Below are 20,586 nucleotides of genomic sequence, written 5' to 3' on the forward strand. Positions count from 1 at the left end.
TGGTGAAGACAACTATAACTACATGGAAGAATATCTTCAATCTTCATCAAAAGAGTGATTTTTTGGTTCATGTCAGTGATATAGATGATGAAGATGAAAAGGAAGAAAATGAAAATAATGATGAAGAAGATATATAAATAGTTGATGTAAATCTAGATGATGAGGAGAAAGAATAGGAAGCTACCGAAGATGATCTCCATGAGATTTAGAGTATTAAGGAAACTGACCCAGAGAAAATTGCAATAGAAGTTATGGCCTCATTTCCTCACTCTCTAAGCAAAGATTTAAAGCCATCAAGCTTAGAGAAATCTTCTATTGAGCTAGTTGTGGAAACCACTACAACTCCATACATCCAACCAATCTCTACACTTATTTAGTTGAGTACTATATTGATTGAAGTGATCAACACTTCATCTACCAAGTAGCTAGTATTTTCTCCATCATTAGATTTGGCTTCATAGAAACTAGGTATTTATACTATTAGTGAAATATCTATTTTGTTGCTAGCCCTTCTATTTCTACTATTCTTACAATTTTCAATATGCAAATAGTAAGTACAAAGATAGTTGAGAGCAATTCTCAATCGAGCACTAAAGTTTCAAGCAAGGACAAAGGTAAAGAATAAGACATTGATCTTGATGAGGATATAGTTATCTTGAATTGGGATGTCTCTACTTTGAGTCCTGATCAAATGAACATCATAGGTGAACTATTGTAGAAGAAAGCTAAGCAACATAAGCTTAGAGAAGAGAAAAGCAGAGAAAACCAAGTTCTTGAAGATGTGAAGAACATGTAGATGCACTAAGTACTGAGGTTGATAGTACACAAGCTATTTTGGTTCAATTAGCAAAATTTGTTCAAAAATTCAATGAAGATCTAAATGTACAAGAAAATTTTCTATAGAGAGCAGAGAGGAAATTTGAAAACAAAGTATTGGAGCAAGTTGCACTAATAATTGCAATATATAAAGTAGATTTGTCTACTATTTTCAGTTCATTAGAAGCCTCTACAAATAATGTTACATCATTATTTAGCAAGCCATGTGATAGATCTATCTTCACTTAATAAATCAAAGATAAACTATCTAAGATAGATGAAGACTTGAAGGAAAGTGCACAGCAAGTGTCACTTGACCCAAGCTTTAGTTCTACTCACTACTCAAATATCATATTTCTAACTAATATGCAAGAAAAATTATTAAGGGAAGAAGCCATGATCAGGGTTACACTTATAGAAATTCAAGGCATGATTCTTTCAAACATGGATGTATTATAGAAACATATTGTACATGCCAAAATTCTCATCCATGGTAATGACTTCTCCATAGCTGATCACATGATGGAGTTATCAACAAAAGTGTAGATTGCATTACATACAAACAAGGTGTTACAGGAAAATTGGGACAAGAAAATTACATTAATTTTAAAGATATATTCTGACTTTTGTCACAATTTGGCATTACCATGTAGCATACACCTTTGAGATTTATGTCAAAAAGGGGGAGAAGATGAGATAAGATAAAAAGGTAGAAAAGATGTGATATAAAGACATGAGATATCTAGTAGTTAAAATGTATATATGTATGGGGGAGTAGCAAAATATTATACATATACATGCACAGATAATTAGGGAACATCTCTTACAAAATAAAATTTGAAAAATCTCAAAAATAAAGTATGTTACCAAGTTGAAGACATAGGATGGAGACTAAAGATTGTTTTGAACTTGAAATTTTGAGAATTCAATTTTTTGATTGATAAGTGTTTTGGTCACTAATGCTAAAGGGGGAAATTATCGACATTATAGTCAAGTTTTTTAATTAGTGACTCACACTTAATCAAATGGTTAGTAACTATGGAGCTTATATTGTAGTTTACAATGTTAACTAATTAATTTAGGTTCTACCAAGTTCTACAGTTGCTACTGAGTTCCATAATAAGTATTTAGTGCAAACCAATCTTCATAGTATTTATCGAGTTACATAGTGCAAACCATGGTCTCTAGTGTTTACCAAATTCACAGCATTAGTGATGTGAATCTAGTGTTGACCAAGCTAGGATGTGTCAACCAACTAATTTAGTTTATATGTTGAGTTTCACAGTATTCACTAAGTCACTAGTGCTAATTGATTTCAAACTACTTGGTGTACACTTGATTTGTGTCACACTCTAAACCATTCTATCCAAACGATTCCATGAGTTTGAAATGTTTGGATGCCGGCTTAGAGCTCCCTATCCACGGAGTGCAAGAGAGTGTATTTCAAGTTCAAGGGCTCTTAGATGAGCCTTAGAGATACTCTTCTTGCTAGTAAACCATGCAATGGGAGGTTCCAAAGACAAGATGCAAGAATGCAAATGTCCCAAGGAGTTCCTCAAGAATGCAATGCAAATGAAAATTAAGCTAGAATGAGATGCAAAGTGGAGCTATGCTAAAACATGTATGAGAGTGTTACAATACCATTATTAATCTATGTGAGATTAAGATACATGTAAAAATGAAAGCTAAGCTAAGCCAGAATGCCATGATGCCATGGATGAGAGAATGTAGACAAGAAATAGAAGTTCTCCACAAAGCTCCAAAGAAACCTGTTAGAAAACCTGCAGCATAAAAATATTCAAAATGAGGATGGATCCTTTGAGGGGGAAAGCTCTCTCCCTTTTAAAGTCATACGGATGGTAGAGATCAAGATGAAGATGGTGGATGATCAACGGTGGAATTTGAAAATAGGTGTGATCCATATGCACACACAATTCAACCAATAGAATATAAGTTGACTTGTCATATAAGACAAAAGTCTCACAAGCCTTTTCTTTTAATTGTAAAATAGAAAAAGGAATTTATGTGTGCACTTTAAGTGGGTTAGAAGAATGGGGTGTTTTATTTAATTAAAAGGGGACATGTTCTTTTAATCAAATAATGAACTTAGGATAACATAGTCAAACTATAGGTTATAATCAAATAAATTGATTATTAGCAATTTGGTCTAGGTAAATGATTCAATTAATTTAGCCAAAATGTTGAAAAGGGGGCTAATAGTCTAGATGACCATTTTTAGGTGATTACATTTGCCCCTCTTTGACTAATGTGTGATCGATCTAGGAACACATTATGCCAAAGAAAATAGAAAGCCAAGTAGGTGGTGATAGATATAGATATCTGATTTTGAAGAACGAAATGTAGAAAAAGATAGCAAGTCCTAAATATACAGCCTGATAGTGGCAGTACTGAACACTAGGAAAACATGATGTCAGAATTCAAGAAGAATGCTAACACTTAGCAAAGTAGATAGATCGAGAATAAGTGAGAAGATCAAAAAAATGCTCCTAAGAAATAGATAGTTGTAGCAATCAGTGATAGAGTATTTCTACCCCCTCGGGATCAAAATTGAAATGAGGTAAGGGGATGCAAAAACTGGCTAGACATGAGAAAATTAGAATATAGCGATGTCCAAGATGACAAATAGATGATTAGAACCCAAGAATGACTATAAAAAAAATTGATAAAATGCCCCAGTTTGACTAGAGTTGACCTTGAAGGATATAGCATAAAAATTAGGTCGAAATGAGTAGAAAGGTGATTTTAGACATGAAATAGTGAATTGAAGTAGATATGAAGTATGGAAATGATGAAGACATGAAGAAATGAAGATGTCTCAGTGATGATTCAGATATTAGACCTGAAAAGGTCAGCTAACTGCTCAGAAGAAAGTAAAATTTTAAAAGACAAATTTGACCATCAAGATGACCTCAAATTTGGATTTTGATCCTGAAAATGAATCTAGGATGTTGAAATTATTTAAGAGGTCAAAAATTTATATAATGTGATGATAAGATAGAAAAGAGATGAAATGAAAGATTAAGAAGGTGAAAAGACATGAACAAGAAGAAAGTAAAGAAATATATGAAAGGAGTTAACTGATATGTCTAAAAAAAGATGATGAGAGAGCTCTCCCCATATGCAAGAATGCAAGACTAAGCTAGAAAATGAACCTAAAATGCAAGCTAATATGAAAATTGGTTGATCAACAAGAAGTGTATAGAATTTAGACTCTTAATTTCATCATTGAGCATTTATTAGGGACATCATGAGATCATACAACCATCACTAGTATAACTATGGGGATATGAATATGATCGATATTAGATAGGTATGTGGAAATCCAATCTAAGCATCAGAGACATGTAAGTCAAGATAACTACGCGATTAGATTCCCTAAGTTTAATTTAGCAAGATTAACCTATATCAAGGCATAAGTGCCAAGATAACCCCCGAGTGTGGTCTTGCAAAATAGTCAAGGATGATACATTTGTAAGTCAACATGTTGGATAGGACAAGCATAAATGCTTACAACACTATAGAAAAAAAAAGTATACCCACAAACAGAAATCAAGAAAGTATGTCCCATGCCCCCAGTCTTCTAGTCAATGACATCCTCGAAAGACTATTAGGGAGGGAACACATGGCAAAGAAATCATCATAGATAGCACACAAAGTAGATAAAGATCAGCATAGCTCAGTCGTTTAAGTGTTAAAGTGCGTGTGTGTAAGTCACTTGGCCATTTCTTCAAAACTTGATTCTGATAGTGAGAAATATCACCACATCGGAGACCGCAGGTAAACTATCTAAAAAGTGTTGAAAAACACTTGATGTCAAGGTGGGGGAAGTGTTGAGAAACACTGTTTTGTGAGTTGTCCAAGAAACCCTAATGCACAAGAATACCTCAATAGGCTAAGCAATTGTGCCCCCAAGACGAGGACAAGAAACAATTCCAAGCTAAGAAATGTGTAGCAAAATAGGTGATTGAGACTGATAGACAGAGGTGCAAGGGTCTCAAGTAGCACCTGTTTCAAAATTTTCACCACTTGATAGATTTTTTCAGGACTTTTTTCAATTTTTTTTTATTTTTGTATTTTTTTTGGTGATACATCAAAGTGCCTATTGCTAGGTTTTCACTAAGATGATCTTTTTTTCAAGGCATTTTCTGATTTTTAGGATTTTTTCAGCATCATATATGATTTTTTGATTTTTTAGAATAATTTAGAGATTACTAGTTCTCAAGAAAGATCACATCATTTTCTCCCAATGTCTAGCAAGGTGTAGGACATGATGGAGCAAAAAGTTGGTGGATAGACAAAGATGGATAAGAAAGGAGTATGAAGCAAGTGAAAGTGATCCTCAAGGACACACTCCTCAAGAGTACCCAAGCTAGGGAAAGAGGTGAAATAGTCATATGAAGCATATTTTGGATAAGAAATGGAAGTAATGAGAAAGATAGCATGTAGGATAAGTGGTGAAGCCAACAAGTGTGATAGCATATAAGATAAGTGATGGAAGCCAATGAGTAAGATAGCATGAAAGCGTGTAATCCAAGAGAGTAGACATGTCAAGAGGCCTATGAGAACCATGTTTTATATATTTTTGATCAAGACTCTGGGGTCAACTAGATAAGATAGTAATGGGATAGAGCAATAACAATAAAGCTCCAGATAGAGTCTATGAGTGAATGGAAGAGCACAATAGAAAATCTCGTGGATAAGATAGCCAATATGCAAAGATAGCTCAACAATGTCAAGATCAAAGAGAGAAGAGGGGATAGATGGATGATGGAAGAATTACGCATGATGCCTGTTTGCCAAGTTTTCATCATGGTACTTATCCAAGGTACCACAAGATGTAGTTTTCACCATAGGACACATTTATTTCTCTTCACTTTTGCTACCAAGGTGCCACAAGAAGTAGTTTTCACCAAGGCACATTTTTCTTTTTTCTTTTTTTTTTTGCTTTTCTTTCTTTTTCTTTTTCTTTTTTGAATTTTTAGAAAGAGCTCAAGCTGTTTGAATGTAGATAGTGCTCTGATAGAAAAGATAAGTCATGATAAGCCAAGATCATAGAAAGGTATGCTCAAAGATGTTGATAGGGTGATGAAAGAGAAATGGTAGTAGGAAGAATATATTGAGGATAAGAGTTCATGTATAGAAAGTAAGTGTAAGCTTTAGAGGATTTCATGAGGGTAGCTGAAATATTGGACAAGATCAACATTGACACACACCTTGAAGGGTATTGGAATGATGGAGGAATCATGGATGAAGTAGCTTGAGGTTTAGATGTATGAGGTGGTAGAAGAGATTTGGAAAAAAGTGGAGTGGAAGGCTTTGGAATAATTTTAGGAAGATTTTTAGAAGAAGATGGAATGGAAGCCTTTGGAAGCTTGAATGTCAACTTTGAAATATTTTCAATATTCAAGTCTTTTAAAAGAGACTTGGGAATCCACATAGCTTTATATTTTCCTCGTTCTTTGGGTGCTTGAGAGTGTCTTTATATAATGATGGATTTAGGAACCCATATTTTCTTTGGTTTAGCTCTTTGAGTAGTGGACCTTTGCAGTCTCTTTTGTGCATTCTCCTTCTTATCATTCACATGTCGATTAGATGGGACATAGTGATCTTTCTTTTTCAATGGATTCTTATGTTTATTCTCACTTCCAAAGGACTTGGGATTTGTGGATAAATAAGGATGATATGACTGGTTAAAATGTATAGATGGGTGAAAAGTCATCAAGGATGAATGTCTTTGTTGATCTTGAGGTAATAAAGGAGAGCTAGAGAATGAGCTATGAGTGAATGTAGGAGATGGAGGAACATAAGGCCCCAATATGGATGGAAGGTTTGAATGCTTTAGCTTAGATGGATAAGGGCCAAGGAAAGATTTAGAAGATGCAAAGAGATAGTGGGAAGGGATATCAACATATTTAGAATGAGCAACATGGTCAAAGCCATCAATAGACTGATAAGTACCTTTGATAGGAACACCATTTTTAATAGAAGCACTTGAAGCTTGAGCACAATTTTGAAGTGGATGTGGAGAAGTAGAACATGAGGCGATGCTTTGATCTTGACAAGTAGCTTTGGATAGCATATGAAGAGAACTTTTCTCATAATTTTATGTAAGCTCAAGGGAGATAATGGAAGTGGTATCTTCATCATACTTGGGGGGTGGACAAGATATAGGATATGGAGGGGGAAAATATTGAAAGAGATGAAAGGGTGCTTGATCTTGATCTTTCTTGAAATTTATAGCTTTTTCTTTTTGAGAGTCCTCTTGACATGGAGCCACTTCCAAGGACAAGGGAGAATGAAGAGTGAATGGAATAGTGTTTGGATTAGTAATAGTAGTGCATGAAGTTGAGGATGTTTAGGATTAGTAGCATGGAAAAGGTTTGCAACCAAGTGAAGGTTAGCTTGAGTTTCTTTTAGAGATAGCCCTTGAGGATACACATAGTCAATGTGGAAAGAATTAGGTTCTTTATTTGATGGAGGCATGTTCGAAAGATTTGAAGTGTTGGGAGATGCACGAGTGTTGGAAGAAGTGGAAGATGTAATAGAGCTACTACTAGATATAGGTTCATTAATGTAATCTTGCTCAAGAAAAGTATCCTCATCGCATGAATCATTAGAGGTATCAATAATTCCATTATCAATAAGATCTTGGATTTTATGTTTTAGCTCAATGCAATCTGAAGTACTTTGCTCATTATGTTGATGATAAGAACAATAGATATCCAAGAACGGGTTTGCATATGAGCTATACTTTGGTAACATGATGATCTTATTGCTAAGAAGTTTTTGCAAAGTTTCATCATAAGAATCTTCCAAGGGAGAAAAAGTTCTATTAGAAGTATGTCTGGGATCTTCTTGTTGTTTCTCAAGTGAATGGAATGCATTTATGTCTTCATCATTATCTTGGTCAAAGATAGGTCCATCATGAAATTTTGGAATAGGCTCAAAGTAGGTATCACTTTCTTGTCCTCTAAAGAGGTCTTTAGATCTAGAAGATGAAGACATTTGATGTCTTGAAGTAGAGCATGTAGACCTAGAAGAAGAGGATGACCTCAAAGAAGGTGACTCACATGCATGTAAAGACCTTAAGGAAGATTCATGTAATGATGCAATCTTCTCCTCTAACCTTTTCTCAAGTTTAGACTTCATTTTTATCATGCACTTAGAGAGATGAAGGTAAGAAAGATCATTTATCTCTTCTAGTTCTTTGTATTGCACATATAGATCTTGAAACTCTTTAGTGACATGGAGGATATCATGATCATCTAGATTTGGTTGAGGTTTGGTAGCACAAGGTTTAGATCGCATAGTTTTAGATGCAAAGCCAAGCATAAAAGAGCCTAGAAGATAACTTGATGTTGAAACTATAGGAGGTAGAGTGTTCACTTGCCAAGATAGTATAGAGAGATTAAAGTGACTTGTCAAACAATATGTCCAAGAAACTTACGACATGAATGAATCAAGTCAATAGCTAGGCAAGATGCCCAAATAGCCAAATAAATAGAGCAGCAGGGTGACGAGTGAACAACTTTCCCAACCCAAGAGTGTAGTCAAGAAATCAAGGTAACCATTTTAGCAAAAGGATAACTAGCAAGCATGCATAGACCATGAAGATAGAAAGACCAAGAGCACCAAGACCAAAGAGTCACTTTAAGCATGTTCAAGAACTAGAGGCATAGAAAATAAAAATCAAATGATGAGACTCCCCTTAGCAAGCAACACAAGAAAATGTTTGCATTTGATGTTTTGACTTGGTTGACAAAGTTTGGCAATAGTTGATAGCATAGCAAGTTTGATGTTCAAAAACAATTTCTTTCCAAGAAAGCTAGTGACACATGGAGTATTCTTCAAAAAATCAAGCAAGGGACAAAGCAACCTTGCATGATACAAACATATGTGACATCTCAAAAGAATTCCCTAGAATTATCATCATGTGTATGTTCAAAAGATTTTCACTGGTATACCACATTTGAGAACACATCAAGCAATATCTACCTAAAGGACATGGTTCATTACTCAACAACTTGGACCACACTTGATGCTCCTTTGCCTCACACCAAGTGGTTACCCACAAGAGATATTGGCTTTATCATATAAATTCCATAAGCATAACCAAGAGAACACAGATGGTGAGTGTAAAATCTTGGGGTGATCCAGGTAATCCACTAGGATCGATCCTTGCACCAAGAAGTTGAGCGGCTAAAAAAGGTAGTTACTAACTTAGGGTGTTTATATAGGGCTTTCGTTCATAGTGTTCCTCTTGCTCCCAATTATGGGACAGCTCACCTTGTGATGAGTAACTGATCTCGCGATCACAAGAGTACCTTAAGAATTCTTTCCTAGTGATCTCCCTATGGTCGAAATTCCATAAGTGATCACACTAGGTGAAGATAAACACTACATCTACCAAGGTTTTGTGTCTTTGATAGCCTTGAGTTTATAGTGGTTTGGAAGAGCCGAGTAATTTTCTTGTCCCCACTTGGGTTGTTCCTCTCAGGTTGTCCGAGAGCAAGCCCTCTAAAGGATTCTAACTACACAAAGAGTGGATCAACTTTTGAAAGTCAAGATTTCTGATTCACCACAAGGGTGAAGAGCATACTCTCCTATTCCAATCGCTAGGAAGATTTAGTTGCCTCTTACTCTTGAAATCAAATGGTAAGTCAAGATTTTTGATTCACCACAAGGGTGAAGAGCATACTCTCGTATCACCAAAAGATCCCAATTGTAAGTTTTAATGTGCCTAAAAATAAACAACTAGTATATGCCACACATGTAAAAGTAAAGAACAAGCAAAATTGGGTTTTTATGCATTGGGTAACCCTACAAACAATCATTAGTAGCCCTTGTGCATTTGAAGCTTTTACATGCATTCTTTTTATGCAATGTTTCAATTTTTTTCACAAGGATGGCAACCTACAATCACAACTTGTTAGCACCACATTTTTTTTCATAAGGATGGCAATCATTTATTATGATCAAGACCAAGGGGTCAACTAGATAGGATAGTAGTGGGATAGAGCAATAAAAATAAAGCTCAAGATGGAAGCTATGAGGGAATGAGAAAGCACAAATATAGAATCTCATGGATAAGATAGCCAATATGCAAAGATAGCTTAACATTGTCAAGATCAAAGAGAGAAGAGGGGATAGATGGATGGTGGAAGAATTATGCATGATGCCTATTTGCCAGGTTTTCATCATGGGACTTATCCAAGGTGCCACAAGAAGTAGTTTTCACCAAAAGATAAATTTATTTCTCTTTACTTTTGCTACCAAGGTGCCACAAGAAGTGGTTTTCACCAAGGTTAATTTTCATTGTTCTTTTTTTTTTTGCTTTTTTTTCTTTTTCTATTTTTTTTCTTTTTTTCTTTTTTAGAAAGAGCTCAACCTTTTTGAATGTAGATAGTTCTCCTATAGGAAAGATAATTCATGATAAGACAAGACCATAGAAAGGTATGCTCAAAGATGTTGATAGGGTGATGAAAGAGAAATCGTAGTAGGAAGAATATATTGAGGATAATAGTTCATGTATAGAAAGTAAGTGTAAGATTTGGAGTATTTCATGAGGGTAGCTGAAATATTGGACAAGATCAACATTGACACACACCTTGAAGGGTATTGGAATGATGGAGGAATCATGAATGAAATAGCTTAAGATTTAGATGTATGAGGTGGTAGAAGAGATTTGGAAAAAAGTCGAGTGGAAGGCTTTGGAATATTTTTAGGAAGATTTTTGGAAGAAGATGGAATGGAAGCCTTTGGAAGCTTGAATGTCAACTTTCAAGTATTTTCAATATTCAAGTCTTTTAAAAGAGACTTGGGAATCCATATAGCTTTAGATTTTCCTTTGGATACTTCAAAACAAATTTCTTCAATAATGGGTTTAGGAACCCATATTTTCTTTGATTTAGCTTTTATAATAGTGGACCTTTGCAATCTCTTTTGTGCTTTCTCCTTCTTAGCATTCACATGTTGATTAGATGGGACATAGTGATCTTTCTTTTTCAATGGATTCTAATGTTTATTCTCACTTCCAAAGGACTTGGGATTTGTGGATGAATAAGGATGATATGACTGGTTTAGATGTATAGATGGGTGAAAAATCACCAAGTATGAGTGTCTTTGTTGATCTTGAGGTATTATAGGAGAGCTAGGCAATGAGCTAGGAGTGGAAAATGTAGAAGATGAAGGAACATAATGCCCCAATATGGATGGAAGGCTTGAATGCTTTAGCTTAGATGGATAAGGACCAAGGATAGATTTAGAAGATGCAAAGGGATAGTGGGAAGGGATATCAACATCTTTAGATTGAACAACATAGTCAAAGCCATCAATAGACTCATGAGTAGCTTTGATAGGAAAAACATTTTTAATAGGAGCACTTGAAGCTTGAGCACAATTTTGAAGTGGATATGGAGAAGTAGAACATGAGGGGACACTTTGATCTTGACAAGTAGCTTTGGATAGCATATGAAGAGAACTTTTCTCATAATTTTCAGTAAGCTCAAGGGAGATAATGGAAGTGGTATCTTCATCATACTTAGGAGGTGGACAAGATATAGGATATGGAGGGGAAAAATCTTGAAATAGATGAAAGGGTACTTGATCTTGATCTTTCTTGACATTTTTAGCCTTTTCTTTTTGAGAGTCCTCTTGACATGGAGCCACTTCTAAGGACAAGGGAGAATAAAGAGTGAATGGAGTAGTTCTTGGATTAGGCATAGTAGTGCATGAAGGTTGAGGATGTTTAGGATTAGTAGCATGGAAAAGGTTTGCAACCAAGTGAAGGTTAGCTTGAGTTTCTTTTAGAGGTAGCCCTTTAGGGTACGCATATTTCATATGGAAAGCACTAGGTTTTTTGTTTAATGGAGGCATGTTGAAAAACTTTGAAGTGTTAGGAGATGCATGAATGTTGGAAGAAGTGGAGGTATCAAAGAAACCATTACTAGAAAAAGGTTCATTAATATGATCTTTCTCAAGAAAAGTATCCTCATCACATGAATCATTAGAGGTATCAACAATTTCATTATCAATAAGATCTTGCATTTTATCTTTTAGCTCAATGCAATTCGAAATACTATGCTCATTATGTCGATGATAAGCACAATAGATATCAAAGAATGGGTTTCCATATGAGCTAGACTTAGGTAACCTGATTAGCTTGGTGCTAAGAAGTGTTTGCAAAGTGTCATCATAAGAATCTTCCAAGGGAGAAAAAGTTCTATTAGAAGTATGTCTAGAGTCCTTTTTTTTTCCTCAAGTGAATGGTATGTATCCATGTATTCATCATTATCTTGGTCAAAGATAGGTCCATCATGAAATTTTAGCATAGGCTCAAAGGAGGTATCACTTGCTTGTTCTCTAAAGAGGTCTTTAGATCTAGAAGATGAAGACATTTGATGTCTTGAAGTAGAGCATGTAAACCTAGAAGAAGATGATGAACTCAAAGAAGGTGACTCACATGCATGTAAAGACCTTAAGGAAGATTCATGTAATGATACAATCTTCTCCTCTAACCTTTTCTCAAGTTTAGACTTCATTTTTGTCATGCACTTAGAGAGATGAAGGTAAGAAAGATCATTTGTCTCTTCTAGTTCTTTGTATTGTGCATATAGATCTTGAAACTCTTTAGTGACATGGAGGATATCATGATAATCTATATTTGGTTGAGGTTTGGTAGCACAAGGTTTAGATCCCAAATATTTAGATACAAAGCCAAGCATAAAAGAGCCTAGAAGATAACTTGATGTTGAAACTATAGGAGGTAGAGTGTTCACTTGCCAAGATAGTAGAGAGAGATTAAAGTGACTTGTCAAAAAATATGTCCAAAAAACTTATGACATGAATGACTCAAGTCAATAGTTAAGCAAGATTCCAAAATAGCCAAATAAATAGAGCAAGAAGGGTGACAAGTGAATAACTTTCCCAACCCAAGAGAGTAGTCAAGAAATCAAGGTAACCATTTTAGCAAAAAGATAACTAGCGAGCATGCATAGACCATGAAGATAGAAAGACCAAGAGCACCAAGACCAAAGAGTCACTTTAAGCATGTTCAAGAACTAGAGACATAGAAAAAAAAAATCAAATGATGAGACTTCCCTTAGCAAGCAACACAAGAAAATGTTTGCATTTGATGTTTTGACTTGGTTGACAAAGTTTGACAATAGTTGATAACATAGCAAGTTTGATGTTCAAAAACAATTTCTTTCCAAGCAAGATAGTGACACATGGAGTATTCTTCAAACAATCAAGCAAGGGACAAAGCAACCTTGCATGATACAAGCATATGTGACATCTCAAAAGAATTCCCTAGAATTATTGTCATGTGTATGTTCAAAAGATATTCATTGGTATACCACATTTGAGAACACATCAAGCAATATCTACCTAAAGGACACGATTCATTACTCAACAACTTGGCCCACGCTTGATGCTCGTTCACCTCACACCAAGTGGTTGCCCACAAGAGATATTGGCTTTGTCATGAAAATGCCATAAGCATAACTAAGGGAACACAGATGGTGAGTGTAAAATCTTGGGGTGATCCGAGTAGTCCACTAGGATTGGTCTTTGCACCAAAAAGTTGAGTGGCTAAAAAAGGTAGTTACTAACTTAGGGTGTTTATATAGGGCTTCCATTCATAGTGTTCCTCTTGCTCTCAATTGTGGGACACCTCACCTTGTGATGAGTAATCGATCTCACGATGACAAGAGTACCTTAAGCATTCTTGCCTAGTGATCTCCCTATGGTCAAAATCCCATAAGTAATCACACTAGACAAAGATAAACACTACATCTACTAAGGTTTTGTGTCCTTGATAGCATTGAGTTTATAGTGGGTTGGAAGAGCCAGGTAATTTGCTTGTCCCCACTTGGGTCGTTCCTCTCAAGTTGTCCGAGAGCAAGCCCTCTAAAGGATTCTAAACTACACAAAGAGTGGATCAACTTTTGGAAGTCAAAATTTCTGATTCACCACAAGGGTGAAGAGAATACTCTCCTTTTCCAATCATTTTCTCCCAAACATGCCAAGAATATTTAGTTGCCTCTTACTCTTGAAACCAAATGGTAAGTCAAGATTTCTGATTCACCACAAGGGTGAAGAGCATACTCTCCTATCACCAAAAGATCCCAATTGTAAGTTTTAATGTGTCTAAAAATAAAAAACTAGTATATGCCACACATGTAAAAGTAAAGAACAAGAAAAATTGGGTTTTTATGCGTTGGGTAGCCCTGCAAACAATCGTTAGTAGCCCTTGTGCATTTGAAGCTTTGACATGCATTTTTTTAATGCAATGTTGCAATTTTTTCACAAGGATGGCAACCTGCAATGACAACTTGTTAGCACCACAAGTTAGTGTGAAATAACATAAAAAACTAAAATAAAAAGTGGTTATTTTCCTCAAACATCCAAGTTATCTTCCAATCAAGTGTATGCAAAGAAAGGGCAAACTAATCACAAATGCTCTCATTTTTACTCTTTGCTTTTGATCTAGTCAACAAGATTATACTTTTTTGCTATTATTTTGGATCCAAAAACAAAAATAAAAAGAAGAGACCCCTATTAGAAATTAGAGGGCTTTCCAAAAATGCAAAAAATTCAAAAAAATCTCTTCATTTTCTCTCTAGAGACTAATTTTGTCAAAACAGGCCATATTTATCAAATTAGGTTTTTCATCTCTAATACGACCTTAAAAGTCAAAAAACAAAGAGAGTACCCCTCTTAGAATTCAAATTTTTTTTTTTAAATGTAAGTTTTTTTGAAAAATGCATAGATTTGTCATCAGAAATAGCTTTTTATGAAAAACAAAGAAAAAATCATAACTCTCACAAATCATGTCAAAATGATCTAAAAATTGTATTGAGACCTATTCGAGACATACTAAACTTGTAAAAAAAAATTCAGAACCAAAATCTAAGCGATTTAAAAGATATGATCAAATCTTTAAACCAACTAGATTTTTGGCCTTCAAACCAATCTACTTATGGGTTGGCCTTAAAACCAAAGTGATAATTCAACAAAAGCACTTGATTAGATCCAATATGCTACTGTAAAAAATTAGAGATAAGAAATGAAAGAAAATGGAGCTAGAAATTTGATTCAAGCCCCACGGTGGGCACCAAAAATGTACACTCGAAAGTGTCAGACTCTAAACCATTCTATCCAAATGATTCCATGAGTTTGAAATGTTTGAATGCCGACTTAGAGATCCCTATCCACGGAGTGCAATAGAGTGTATTTCAAGTTCAAGGGCTCTTAGATGAGCTTTAGAGATACTCTTCTTTCTAGTAAACCATGCAATGGGAGGTTCCAAAGACAAGATGCAAGAATGCAAATGTCCCAAGGAGTTCCTCAAGAATGGAATGCAAATGAAAATTAAGCTAGAATTAGATGCAAAGTGGAGCTATGCCAAAACATGTATGAGAGTTTTACAATACCATTGTTAAGCTATGTGAGATTAAGCTACATGTAAAAATGAAAGCTAAGCTAAGCTAGAATGCCATGATGCCATGGATGAGAGAATGTAGACAAGAAATAGAAGTTCTCCACAAAGCTCCAAAGAAACCTGTTAGAAAACCTGTAGCATAACAATATTCAAAGTGAGGATGGATCTTTTGAGGGGGAAAGCTCTATCCATTTTAAAGTCATAAGAATGGTAGAGATCAAGATGAAGATGGTGGATGATCAACGGTGGAATTTGAAAATAGGTGTGATCCATGTGCGCACACAAGTCAACCAATAGAATATAAGTTGACTTGTCATATAAGACAAAAGTCTCACAAGCATTTTCTTTTAATTGTAAAATAGAAAAAGAACTTTATGTGTGCACTTTAAGTGGGTTAGAAGAATGGGGTGTTTTATTTAATTAAAAGGGGACATGTTCTTTTAATCAAATAATGAACTTAGGATAGCAAAGTCAAACTATAGGTTATAATCAAATAAATTGATTATTAGCAATTTGGTCTAGGTAAATGATTAAATTAATTAAGCCAAAATGTTGAAAAGGGGGCTAATAGTCTAGATGACATTTTTAGGTGATTACACTTGGAAGTGATTAGTATGAACCAAAATTTTATGTCTACCAAGAGCATGATGATGCTGAGTGTTGACAATAGTTTGAGTATTAGAACTTCACTGAGTTTGTCTTCAGAACTTGAGTACCAACAATTGGGCCGACTTTGTGTATTTTGGTGAAACTTGTATTGTAGCTAACTTTGATGAATTATGATTTGGATTGGTATATATGTAATATATTGCATCACATCCAAATAAAGAATATATAGAAGAACATATGATGCGAACATAATAAGAGTAGAAGTGCAAAGTAAGAAGGCTACAAGTAGTATAAGGAGTAGAAAAGATTTATCTATCACAACAAGGTGATTATTACACTTCAAAGGAATCTCAACCAGAAAATCAAAGTTACAAATCAGAGATCAGCTACTGGTTCATCCTAATAGGTGGAACAATTAAATCCTTTCACAAGGTAGACTTAATAGTCTTTTGCAAATCTCTTTAATGAGTGCATACTTCATTGTATGTTTTGTAAATATTTTCACAAGGTGGACCCTAGTAGTCCTTATTTCTCCTAATAGGGAAGATCATCAGAAGTGATCAAGTGTAAGCCTTACTGACCAAAATTATACTATAGTACTAAATCTTGTGGGTATCATCCTAACCCCAATTTTACTTTCTATTTGGAAGGTTTCTGGTTCACCATATATTGTGTCAAAGTATTATGAATGTTTTAATGCTTTTAGTTTTTTATGCATGCAATTAGAACATAATACATATGAAGGATTAATTCATGAATTGAGAATAAGTTTTATTTGTTCCTGATTCACCCCTCCCCTATCAATAACCTAGCCTATCCTATATGTCCAACAAGGGGTGTTGATATATGATTGAAAATATCCTTTGAAAGAAGAATGTTGAGAGAAGACTATGTATTTTCAATCATTGTTTTGTCACTGATGTCAAACCTGCTAAATTTTGGTAAGACAAGTGCTGATATGTTTCAAGAACTATCACTTAGTTGATTGATGAAAAGTATTTGATCAACAGGATGTAACAAAAGTACCTATAGGAAAGGTTGAGTTATGATTATGTATTAAAGTGCAAGAATTAGTTAAGATAGTGATAACATAATGTATTGATAATCTACTTGAGGTTACAAAGTGATTGGCTACACTTAGAAAGTTTAGAAGAATAAGGTTGGACAAAGTTCATTTGCTAAGGTTGACCAAGTTGATATAAGGTGCCAAGAAAAGTTAGTGCAAGCCGAGTAAAAAGTTAGTTGGAGCTAAGTGAAAGCAATTTCTAGTGGATGCCGAGTAAACTAGTGGATGCCAAGAAAGTTAGTAGGTGTTGAGCAAGATAGTTGAAGCTGAGTGATTTTTAGTTGATGCCAAGCACTAGTAAAATTTAGTTGAAGCTAAGTGATTTTACAATAGATTTCGAGTAACATAATATGTGCTAATAATTAGTAAATTGATAATGTCGACCTACTACATTATGAAAAAGATCAAAGTTTTACCAAATAGAAGCTGACAAGTTTGTTTTCTTGGAACTTGTAAATCAGGAGGAAGATAAGATTGATGAGTTGGAGGCACAAAATCTTATGTTAACCATTTTGGAGGTGAATTCAAATGGATTTTAGGAGAAGTTTCTAGAAACGAAAAGATATGGGGTAGATACATTGTATCCTACCTAATCCATCAAAAACCCTAATTTTTGAGATGGATAATAAGCGGAAAAAAGAGTTCTAATTTCCTATATGTAGGGGTGTCTAGTCATGAATCAATGTTGGATAGAGGTTAGAGAGTTTTGAATGTGAAAATCTGACAAGGAGAAGGAAGCCCAAGAGAAGAAGTTTGCAATGGTGAACTAAGAAAGAAGGTTTAATGAGGATGAATTATTGAAGGGTGAACAAGCTATTAGAACCTCAAATTTTGGAAGCCAAGTAGAGTTGAGGACTGAATAGTGATCTATAATCTACAAGTAAGGTTGTAAGTTGTATCAGATCAAAGCTCTACTGTTACTTTCTAAGAATTGTATCAGATTAGGGTAAATCCATTAGAGAAAGGTTGACTTAACAGTCATTGGAAAATCCTTTAACAGGGTGGCATTCCAAGTGAATGGCCTAAAGTCCTCTAAAAAGGCTCACTTTTAAGAGGGTGATTGAAATTCCTTAATTAGGTCACATTTAACAATGTGTGTTGTAACCTTTAATAGGGTTGGCCTTTAAGAAGGCATCACTTCAGAAGATTGAAAAGGAGTAGCATGTTACTGGTGGTTTTTTCCAAATTGGGTTTCCACATTAAATCATTGTGTCAAATGTGATGATGGATGTGTTATGTTTTATGCTTTACATTTCTGCATGTTAATGTTATAGTAACATATCAGTTTTGGTTAACACATAATGAATGCATGCATGATTAAGAATGTTATAAGGGTTCAAGAAATTATGAAAAGTTTTATTTTGTACATCTGGGCCTTGAATAATTGATTCACCCCCCCCCCCCCCCCCCCCCCCCCTTAGTTATTCTAAAAGATTTCTAACAAGGGGTAACACATACTACAACAATTGTCAATTGATCATTTCATTCCTTTTTAACATAATATGAATGCAATTTCACAAATATATTGTAGATACGAAAGATAATGACTTACCTTGATGAAGGTATGCCAATCATGTGTTTTCACCCATGGTCCAACTTCACTTTTCTTTGATATGAGATTGCCTATATTTGCATCAAATCATGTAGGAAATTGAATTTTTTGTATGACTTCTTTTATGAAATTACTTTTCTTCTATGTTAATAATTAAGGTAGGGCACTTGCATGATCTCCATTGCTATTTGATTCAATGATATTTTTCATTTCATGATTGGAGTCATGAATGTCACAACAAATTTTGGCAAGTTTTTCTTTGTCATTCCCTCTATCCAATATTCTCTACAATGTCTCTATTACATTCTTTCCAATATACATTGTATCAAACAAATGCATAATTTTTAGTTACTTGTAGTAGGGTAGCCTACTAAATTCTCTAGGATAACACTTTAGTCCCTTTGGAAGGTGGTCAATGATGCCTTGATGACTGTTGACATGAAAGTTAGCACCCTTGCCTAAATTTTTTAACTAAAGGCAACCTCATGTAACATGGAAACAATCTCAAAAGTGTGGGACTTTGCAATGAGAGATTGAGTCTTTAGAGAAGGCTGACTTCCTTACTATCAGAGTGCACCTAACTACTGCTTGAGAGGAAAAGGGAGAAGGAGATCTAGGAAAGTAGAAATACTTAAAGGGAAGGGGGAGCGATTCACCTAATTGAAATGGTTACAACTCTACCCTTGTATGCACAAAACATCAATAAAGAACCCAAAATATACATATCTTGACTCTATTCTACTCCCAAAGAATCACATGCAAGTTTGGAATTGATCAAATGTTGAAAGGAAAGACATTTTCTTAGTACAACACTCATCAATAGTTTGAACACAACATACAACCTTTAGAAACTAGGAAAGAAAAATTCAAAACAAGACAAGATATATGCACATATAATGAATGGAAAGAAGAGGTAAAAAAGAGAGCTATTTCATTAATGGAAGGCAAGGTATATAGTTTTAGAGCACAAGGCTACTACGAGTAGACATAAAAAAACCAGGGAGAACCCTTAACAAATATTTATGACTACCTTTTATAGAGTTCAGGCATAAATCTGATGCTACATTGAATTCAAACTCCAACTAGTAGTTGAGATTGTAGAGGAAAGCAATAACTATTGATTAGAATAGATCATGATCAAATGCACATCTTCATATAGAAGATCAAATCTTTATGTGCAAATTGAGCTCTAAATAGACATAAGTGGCGATCATCACTACTCTGCTTGGGTAGATTGATAACCAAGGTGACAAAATGAAATAAACTGCATTTAACAGGCCTAAAAAACACCAAAAAGTGGTTACAAATAATGAAATGGATTTGATTTCCATCAACGAGCCACTTATGATTGTGTTCTCAATACACTAGGCTAGATATATCATTATTTGAATAGTCAACCTCACCATCTCATACAACTTCTATCTTTATGTTGACTCATTCCTTTTCTTGTTCATGGGTTCACAACCTATTTTCTTCACTAACTACTTGTCCTTGCAAAACTATGACCTGCCTTGTGTTATGTTTATTACTGATTTGCAACCTAATTTCAAATTAACCTTCTAACTACTACGATCTTGAGAAATCATGGAATTAACCATTTCATTTCCTTGTAATAGTTAGGGATTTAACATTTATTTGACTTGCAAAACTATGAAGCCTCTATCTTTAATTGTGTCTCCTCTTCATAGCTATCAATCTTTTTGTAGTATTAACCCTACAAACATCTACTCAACATGGAATCATTTCTTTGCATGCTTAATTTTGGTTCACCCTTAATTCCATGCGATCTTGTGAACAAGGAGGATTGCCATTTTGCAACCTTGACCTAGGGTAATCCTTAACCATCCACAATGATTCTATGAACTAAACTTGATTGCGGCTTGTTTGACTATTGCATCATCACAACTTGAAACATTGAAGCATCATTGATTGAGTGATATTCATTCAATTGGTCCACTTTTATTTGATGAACAACTCCTTCGAAATTGACCCTTGTGACAATACAATGAAGGTAACTAAAATGCACCTAGCCTACCATGACACATGTCACATGCTCATATTCCCACATTGGCTAAACAT

Source organism: Cupressus sempervirens, chromosome 5 (assembly GCF_028749045.1).
Source record: "Cupressus sempervirens isolate cs-2001-9-10 chromosome 5, ASM2874904v1, whole genome shotgun sequence".
Lineage (NCBI taxonomy): Eukaryota > Viridiplantae > Streptophyta > Pinopsida > Cupressales > Cupressaceae > Cupressus > Cupressus sempervirens.